The sequence below is a fragment of the Coregonus lavaretus genome, assembly GCF_964263955.1.
Source record: "Coregonus lavaretus genome assembly, chromosome: 24".
NCBI lineage: Eukaryota > Metazoa > Chordata > Actinopteri > Salmoniformes > Salmonidae > Coregonus > Coregonus lavaretus.
This window is the reverse complement of record NC_140011.1, coordinates 5,790,562-5,799,627: the sequence shown is the minus strand read 5'-3', so window position 1 is coordinate 5,799,627 and position 9,066 is coordinate 5,790,562.

Sequence of the window (9,066 nt, the reverse complement as noted above, 5' to 3'; positions counted from 1 at the left end):
GAGAGAAACTGTTAGGCTTGGAAGTGTGTGTGTGTGTGTGTGTGTGTGTGTGTGTGTGTGTGTGTGTGTGTGTGTGTGTGTGTGTGTGAACTGATGGTCAGGAGAGCAATTATAAAGTGGAAAACTACAGCCTGCCTAAAGAGGGGAGGGGTTTTTTCTCTGAGGTGTGCATATAAAAATATTGTACGACCATTTTGTTTTAGAAAGTTCTCATGAATAAAGCCTGATGATTATATGCTGGGCTGCTTGGTCTGATTATTAGAGATTTACAACCTCTGGGATACAGACTGAGTAATAAGTTCATTTTTTAAACATTGGGATAGAAATTCTCATAACAGAATGAAAGATATATGAGCTAAAACTTAACTTATGATGTAGCATATGCATTGTGTCTTGGAATGGGGGGGTGAAGCAAAGTGAAAAAGTCACTCCATCACTTAGTGCATTCGTTCCATAAAATATGAAGCATCCTAACTTCACCTACATCACCATGCATTTATTTAAACATACATTATATCTGATATAGTGGTTAGTAAATTATTACACACACCTTCACTCTGCTGTCCTGATTGCGTTCCTGCTTAATAACACGTGTCTGTGCGCGAGAGAGTTTGAAAAGGCATCGCCTTTCCAAATGCTAGATGACCAGAGTGAACAAAATGCGTTTTAATTGGAATGACCCTGTTCACAGTTTTGCTACGCTGTGGCCAGGTCCCACCCAAAAAAGTTCCACGAAAATTAGGTTAAGCTAAGTTTCATTCTCCGGCTCGAAATACGGTATAGGGGTGTGTCTGACTAGTGCTTCTGCTCGCTTCAGTAACCCGAATCGAAAGTAGCAACCATTCAGGCTGCATTTAATTTGGTAGCCTAATAAATAATATTATTTCTAAACATAATATGAAGTGACAACTTTTTTTATTTATTGTAGAGTATATGCCTAATAATATTTAGAATAGTGAGTGACAATTTAATAGTCTACATCACTCGAAGTGAGTGCTGCGTTTTAGACTCACTCCAAATAGGCCTCATAATCTCCTCATAATTTATTTTTAGAAATCAAACATTTTGACACCTGTCCGATTTGTGACTTACTTAGAACATTCATCTGATTCGGTAGAGCTGCTCTGTGTCCCTTTATTCGACCGCCCCTCTGCCGTAAGCCTTGCACGACTCCATCCACACTACCCCGCTCCTGTCGAGGTGTAGGCTACTGTACTCCACTCCCGTTATCTGATTTGATCTGGTCTCCGTGTTTGTTTTCTTCTCCTGCCGGTAACTTTTTTATTACACCGCGGATGACTGCACAGGATATAACGGTGTCCTATATCTGGAAATGGGCGGTGGGGAAAAAAGAGAAAGCGTGATTTCCAGCTTGAAGAAGTATCAAAAGTGAAAATATTGACTTTGAGGAAGGGCTGGTGCCCGTCCTTCTTCTCCTCCCACTTTACAAGCTCGGGTTTACCCGGGATGCTCAAGGGCAGAAAGAAAAAAAGCTTGGTGGAAAATCTCTCTCTCTCTCTCGTCTACTCCCCGTCTCTCTCTCTCGCTTTCCCTTCTCTCTCTCCCTTCTCTCTCTCTCATGTACTCACTAACCCCTTTCTCTCTCATGTGCTCTCTCTCTCTCTCTCTCTCTCTCTCTCTCTCTCTCTCTCTCTCTCTCTCTCTCTCTCTCTCTCTCTCTCTCTCTCACTCTCTGTTAATGCCTGGGCTAAATCCTTTTCACCATCACTTCCAATCACTTTCAGGGCTTTTATCTGCTAGCCTCCGGGGCGAGCGGCGCAACTTCGCTCTCGACGCTCTCTCGCGTGGTCCGACCTGCACCAAACTGAACTGTCCCACAGGCCGATCAGCATGCGCTGCTTAAAGGACCAGCGGAGAAGTGGAGCTATAGCCTATGTTGTATCGTTTTGCTCTCTGTGTCACCGATTCATCCTGTGCGTCCGAGCGGTCCGAGAGTTGTAACAGGAGATTGCTAGCAGCAGATAAGCCAGAGTTGTTTGCGTGTGTTTAGATGCGGGACATAGATATACATACTGGTATTGCAATCAGCTGTAGCACGTTGGATCAAGTGCAGTGCTGCCTATAAAAGTTTTGTAATTTGATACATGACACCTGAATGTATTATTGTCATTTAACAAATTGCAGGGGTGCTACTTGGGGGGGGGGGGGGGGGGGGGTACTGTCGGGTGGTCTAAAGCTCATTTGGGCATCTAAAGCTCAGTTCCCACTCCTAAATCTTCCCACTCCTAAAAGGTAGGCTATAAAAATAGCTCAAGAGAAAGTGCAAGTGTCTCCAACTACATCTAGCATATTGGCTGATATAACCCAGTAGTACAATATAAGAGCCATGTGAGAATCTGTGGTAATTTAACCTATTTCTGAAGTTATTTTTGCGCATTTAATATTGCCTATAGGGCGCAACATTGCTGGGACCATGGCTGGCAAGTGACCTGCGTCACAAACGCCTAAAATAACATTGCGGGACTGCGGTTGGGTTTGGGACCAGTTCTTGCGGTAGCGGGGTGGGAGTCGGACAGAAAGCCAGCAGTGCTGGGATGAAGAAATCGGTCCCGCGCAGACCTCTATGACAGTGAAGCCTCTAAGGTTAGAGCTGATATTACTGTTTCAGTGTGAAAAGTAGGGAATTAGTTAGGGAAACTGACAGATCAATAATGTTACATTGCCATGCTGACTAATAAAACTCACATTGCACTGAAAAAATTTCAGAATATCAATCTTAAATCGTTTGGTCGATGGTTTCATCGTGTGATTGAGGCAAAAAGAATAGCTAACATTAGCCAACTTTTGGCCAGGTCTCTTTCTAATGGTACATCAACTGGTGAAAGCTAGCCAAGTTAATTTACTTCTGAAACGGGACAAAACAAAGGCTACAAAACATTTCCATCAAACAACAGCTGTTAGATAGTAATAATAGCTACCTCATATCGCTATCTGACAGATAACTAGAGGCTAGAGCTGACCTGGCTGTGGTAGCTACTAGCTAGCGTAGATTATTAATTCATCTCAGTCGAGAGGGGATGAAACATTAGCTAACGTTACTGTACATGCAAATTACAATACTAGCTCAGCACCGCGAATAAACACTTGTTTCTGTTTTTTTCTGTTAAGTTAAACAGCAGTTATCTTGCCAGCTACATCAGTCAATGAAAGAGTAGCCAGTTTCTGCTCTGCTTGCTTTTACAACTCGTTGAAAGAGTGCAACACATACATACTGAACTATGCTCAACTCTCCCGTGCTGGTTTAGCCAGCCTTCCAGAAGCTTTGCCTTCACACAGCCTGTCAGCCCACACCGTTGTGTCGGCGCAATCCTAAATCCAGCCTGCTGAACACTCCAAACAGCGTACCAGACTGCTCGGAGGTGTCCGCATGGTCCTAAAGCACACCATTTCCACTTTTTGTATCACATTGCAATGATAAAACTGGGGGTGACAAAAATGCAATTTCAGAATGTGGGGGTGACATGATCCCCCGTCCCCAGTGAAGTTGTGCCCCTGACAAATTGTAGTGTTTAGTTTTTTAGGTATATGCCTATCAGAATAATGGCACAATAATCACAACACATTTTTTGCATAACCAAGTTGTAGGCTATTGACTTAATTTAAATTGATTATAGATTGATAAGCTATCAAAGCTATTTTTTATGGTGATTTTGGAAAGCGAACGAGCGAGAGAGAGAGAGAGAGAGAGAGAGAGAGAGAGAGAGAGAAAGAGAGAAAGATAGAGAGAGAGAGAAAGAGAGATGTGTGATTCAGAAGGGAACTCTGGACCTCTATCTGGGAACACTGACAGTACAGCATGGCGTCGATCGATAGTTTGTCCTTGCCGCATCTCCTCTGTCTTTCTCACATCTTTCAGATTCTTCTTAACCCTTGCAGTGCCCAACTGAGCCCCCTTCACCCATCTGCAAATATATATTTTACTCTGTAATGAAGTCTTCAGATAAACACTCTACAATGCCGATGACAGTTGAGAAAATAAGTAAATAATCAGGCTAAATTGGCCCTTGATAGCTTGGAGTCACATAACATGCATTAGGATGTGTCAATAATCAAAGTTAGAAAAGCTGTCCATATGATATGAGTCCTGACGTCTTTCTCAAAGGCCCACCCATGATTTAGCTTTGGTCAGTTGAGTGGTTATTTTCCTGACGTCAGAACTGTCACTGATATTAGCTAGTATGGTCACGTTTAATCCAATTCACTTGAAACGAGACTTGGCATCAGAACATTTCAGCATCAATACTTCTATGAATGATCACACTTTGGATATTATTGACATGTATGTTTTTGTATTCAACTTTCTGGTTGTAGTCAACTTATTGGACTTTTGTATTGCTAATTAAAGAATGCTAAATTATTGGTCTCTATCTTTCTACTAAGGTGCAGCATGCAGGTGCCTTCATATGTGTCCTATGTGTTTTGTATTATGTGTTTGTCCTTGATCCTTGTCTTGCCCTTGTAATCATTGATGATGCTTGAGATGATAAAACAATTTCCCAAGTTGGGATCAATAAAACAATACTCTACTCTCTCTACTCTACTCAAATGCATGTCCATTTATTTGCTGGTCTTTGGTCTTGCTTGAGATGGTACGGCCTATGGAAACAATGCATCAAATCTATTGCATCCCTAAACTGCAGCTTTTGTTACATCAAGGGTGAATAATTTGATAATACCACAGAGTTTCTAAACTTCCGGGAACTCTTGCGAAACAGACCTAACAGACCAGGCCGGGGTTTGGGGTTTGAGAAGTCAATGAGAGAAGTGAAAATTCTTCCTTAGTTGTTCATTTTCTCAAAATCTAAAGGCACAACCTAGATTCGAGACATGGTCGTAAGTAGTTGAAGATGTGATTACTCCAACCTCGTGATAGTGACAAAGTGACACGTTTCCATTTTCATCAAAAACAACTTTATATCGAAGGAGTGCCTTTGATTTGACGGCCTGCAAATGCGCAGCTCGGCGCGAGACGACCGTTAGACCCGATTACGTGTTTCTACGCATGAGCTTAGCTATCCAACGTCACCATGACATCGCCTACAAGTGTGATCAGGGATTTCTATTGGAGAAGCAGTTTTTGCCTATCTTCATACTGTACTGTCTTTGATAATACTACCCCTCCCAATTCTCAAGGTTTTACTGTATAATGGTGTTCAAAAACAGGTAAAACCTGGTAAACTATGGAATATTGTATATTCCAATAGTTTTACACTCTACTAGATCCACCTCAATGTACATCAATATAACCTGATACAAATGTCAGCAGTGATAATGGTGATGAATGAGGGGCTTGATATTTTTTAAATTCAATTATGCCTACCTTCATCCCCCAGCATCAATAACAATGAAACACCCTGTCGAAGCACACTGCTAGTAGAGCTACCCAGGGCCCTTTGTTTTGGTTAATCATGTCACATGACCTGGATTTTAACCTTATGACATTTCTTCTCTTTTGGAAAAGGCTTAAAATAAAGGTTAAAGGGACAGGGCAGTCTAAAACATCTAAAATCCGTTTTTTTTAATGATATTTCCACACTATGAGGTCGAAATAACACAGAAATTGTGAAATCTATGATAATGCGCTTTTTGTGTAAGAGCTGTTTGAAAAAAACGCCTGGAATTACATGCACAGGAGAGGTAGCTAACTAGTTATGCAAGGCAAAAAGCAAGAGATATTGTGCGGTAGCAGCAAGGCAGCAATTGTTTCTTTGCTTGTCTTCCATCAGAACAATCATCTGATTTGGCATATGCACAGCACATTTCGACAAGCTAGCTACACTAGCCAGCCAGTGGATTTGCTAGCAGCTTCATCCATCTTGCTCCATCAGGGTTCTGTCTCATATATCTTGCATACTTTTCCTCCCCCACTTTCCCCCTATGTCTGGGATTCAGCTAGCCCTTGATCATGACTCTCAGTTGCATTACATTGGACAAAGGCGTCTCCTGTACGGGGGAGTTTTGTTAAGAGCCCCGACGCTCGGTCTGAACATTAACATGCATCACTTGCGGTACATTTTTGGAAGCATAAGGACATTATATTTCATATCATAATAATAATACAATTTTTTTTAAAGGTTAAATTGATACACACCTTTATAGGGTTAGGGTTAGTGTTCCCACACGGCTATATCTCTATGTTACAGCGCTTGTTTACAGAAAACAGACAGAAGACAGAGGTGACCACCTGTGCTAATTAACTACATAGCATGCTCCGAACACTGTGTAAGCGTAACTTGGGAAGTGTAGTGGAAGTGTAGTTTCGTCGGATGGAGGCACCCATAGCTGTATGGATCTGTGCAAAACTGCTACAGTAAGTTCATATTTTTATTTGAAGGACTCTTTCTTGCTGAGGAAAGATAAGGGCCATATGTTTCGAAAGCTGTATCGCAAGCAATGATTATTGATGTTTCTAAACGTTAAAACACAGCATCGGGATGGTAGTTCACATGAGCCAGTTGTGGGCAAAGCTGACCACTGAAAACTGTAGGGAGAAGGCAGAATGCCGCCTAGAGTTTTAGAGAGCTAGGATTCAGCTCGCTAACGTTAGCTAGTATCTAGCTAGATAGCTAGCTAGCTTTGACTACAATTAGCTAGGATACTGATGTGAAATGTAGCTTATTTACGATTCTGACTTTACTTTATTATGTACAGGTACTTAGGTAAATGTACTGTATGTCACATCAGTATACTTATTGTGGTTGAAGCTAGCTACCTTGCTAGCTAACTCCCCAACCTAGGGAAGGTATAGGCTAGAAGTTTTATGCTGCAAAGTTGTAGGAGAAAGGCAACCCGACTGACTCGCTACGTTTCCCAAAGCCTTGGGTTCGCCTGATTTGAAAATGGGGTCGTGAGAGAATCTCTGAATCAAATAAAAATGTGTTGCTAAGTTCATAGAACCGCGATTATGTGCATAACCTCTGTTTGCGCAGCATCGCATTAGTGGAAACAAAGACTGCTCTAAGGGCAGGCCTGGTAGTAGCTAGATATGTTTGAGTCGCGTTTGGGACAATTTTAGCATTTTAGCTACCCGTAACCCTAACCCTAAACCTTCTCCAAACCTTAAACTAATTCTCCTAACCTGCCACGTTAATTCTCCTAACCTGCCACGTTAATTATCCTATCCTGCTTTGTTAGTTAACCTATCCTGCTCCGAAAAGTCACTTCTGCTAGTCAAAACCGGCAGACCTGCCCTGAGAACAATATTGGTTTCCACTAATGTGATACAGCTCTGATAGCAGCCCCTAAATGCGGTTGTGATAAAACAGAGTGCTTTCTGTTTTTCTTCTGCAAATGTGGCTCTAACATTTAAACGGTTGGAGTTAAATGCTATTATGACCGCAGAAAGATATTCTGAAAGATACAATTCTCAGGAACATGAATGAGATGCACACAATATGCGCAGGACTCGTAAGAGCAGAGAGTAGACAGGGCCAGGCATAAATCACACTTGGGGGGAAAGCTCCTAATCATTGAAAGCAATATCAATTATGTTATTTTCTACACAGAAGATCAAACAATTATTGACTGGTGATATTCTGATCACTTCCCAATCCCTTTCTGAATAATTTCAGTCACTTCAAACCATATTTCCTTCAGATTGTCATACTGTCAAAGTACTGTCAGAGTGATTTGTAATAGACTGTCATAGCCCCAAATAAAAAAGTAAAATGTTGCTGTTGATTGGGTTACCACTTACCAATAACTATTTTTATGTCACCACATTCTATAATCAAAAGGTAAGGTGTAAGAGGGCAGTGAATATTCAGTTTCAATCTGGCGAATTATGGTATGGATATGAAAGTGGTTCAGATTTATTGCAGCTCATATGTTCTTTGTCTGTTCATTTCTTTCTGCAGACAAGCTTCCAAACCCATCCAGGATGGCTTCCCTTGGCATCCTGGAACTCCTGGTAGATGCGATGGACTGCGTAGGTGTCACGATCGTCGTAGTAATGAGTAGACCAAGGCGCAGCGTGAGAAACAAACATGACTTTAATTAGTTAAAGTTTCTAAACAAAACAAAACACGACTCGTGAAGTCCACGGTGACACTGACCGAACACGGAACAAAAACCCACAAACACAAAGTGAAACACAGACAGTTAAATATGGCTCCCAATCAGAGACAACCAGCCGACAGCTGACACTCGTTGCCTCTGATTGGGAGTCACACAGGCAAACATAGAAACAGACAACCTAGAACCCCCAACATATACATATAACACATAGAATAAACACACCCTGGCTCAACAAATAGAGTCCCAGAGCCAGGGTGTGACAGTACCCCCCCCTAAAGGCGCGGACTGCGACCGCGCCTAAATACGAGCAAAACAGGGGAGGGCTGGGTGGCCATTCCTCCTCGGCGGCGGCTCCGGCTCCGGTCTTGCCCACCACCCTCCAACAAACCCCCCATAGCGCCCCTGGTCCGGTCTGGCCCCGCTGGCTGGAGCTGGACTGGACGTAGCAGGAGCGGTAGGCTTCAGCTCCTTAGTGGAGCAGTTGAGTGGTACCTGAATTGGCACCGATGACCCAGGCACGGGTTGTGCCGGACTGACGACTCGCACCCCTGGCTTGGTGCGAGTGGCAGGAACGGGCCGGGCCGGGCTGGTGACGCGTACCGTAGACTTGGTGCGAGTGGCAGGAACAGGCCGGACCGGGCTGGCGACGCGCACCGTAGACTTGGTGCGTGGAGCAGGGACAGGCCGGGCCGGGCTGGCGACGCACCCCGTAGGCTTGGTGCGTGGAGCAGGGACAGGCCGGGCTGGGCTGACGACGCACACCGTAGGCTTGGTGCGTGGAGCAGGGACAGGCCGGACAGGGCTGACGACGCACACCGTAGGCTTGGTGCGTGGAGCAGGGACAGGCCGGGCTGGGCTGACGACGCACACCGTAGGCTTGGTGCGTGGAGCAGGGACAGGCCGGACAGGGCTGGCGACGCACCCCGTAGGCTTGGTGCGTGGAGCAGGGACAGGCCGGGCTGGGCTGACGACGCACACCGTAGGCTTGGTGCGTGGAGCAGGGACAGGCCGGACAGGGCTGGCGACGCA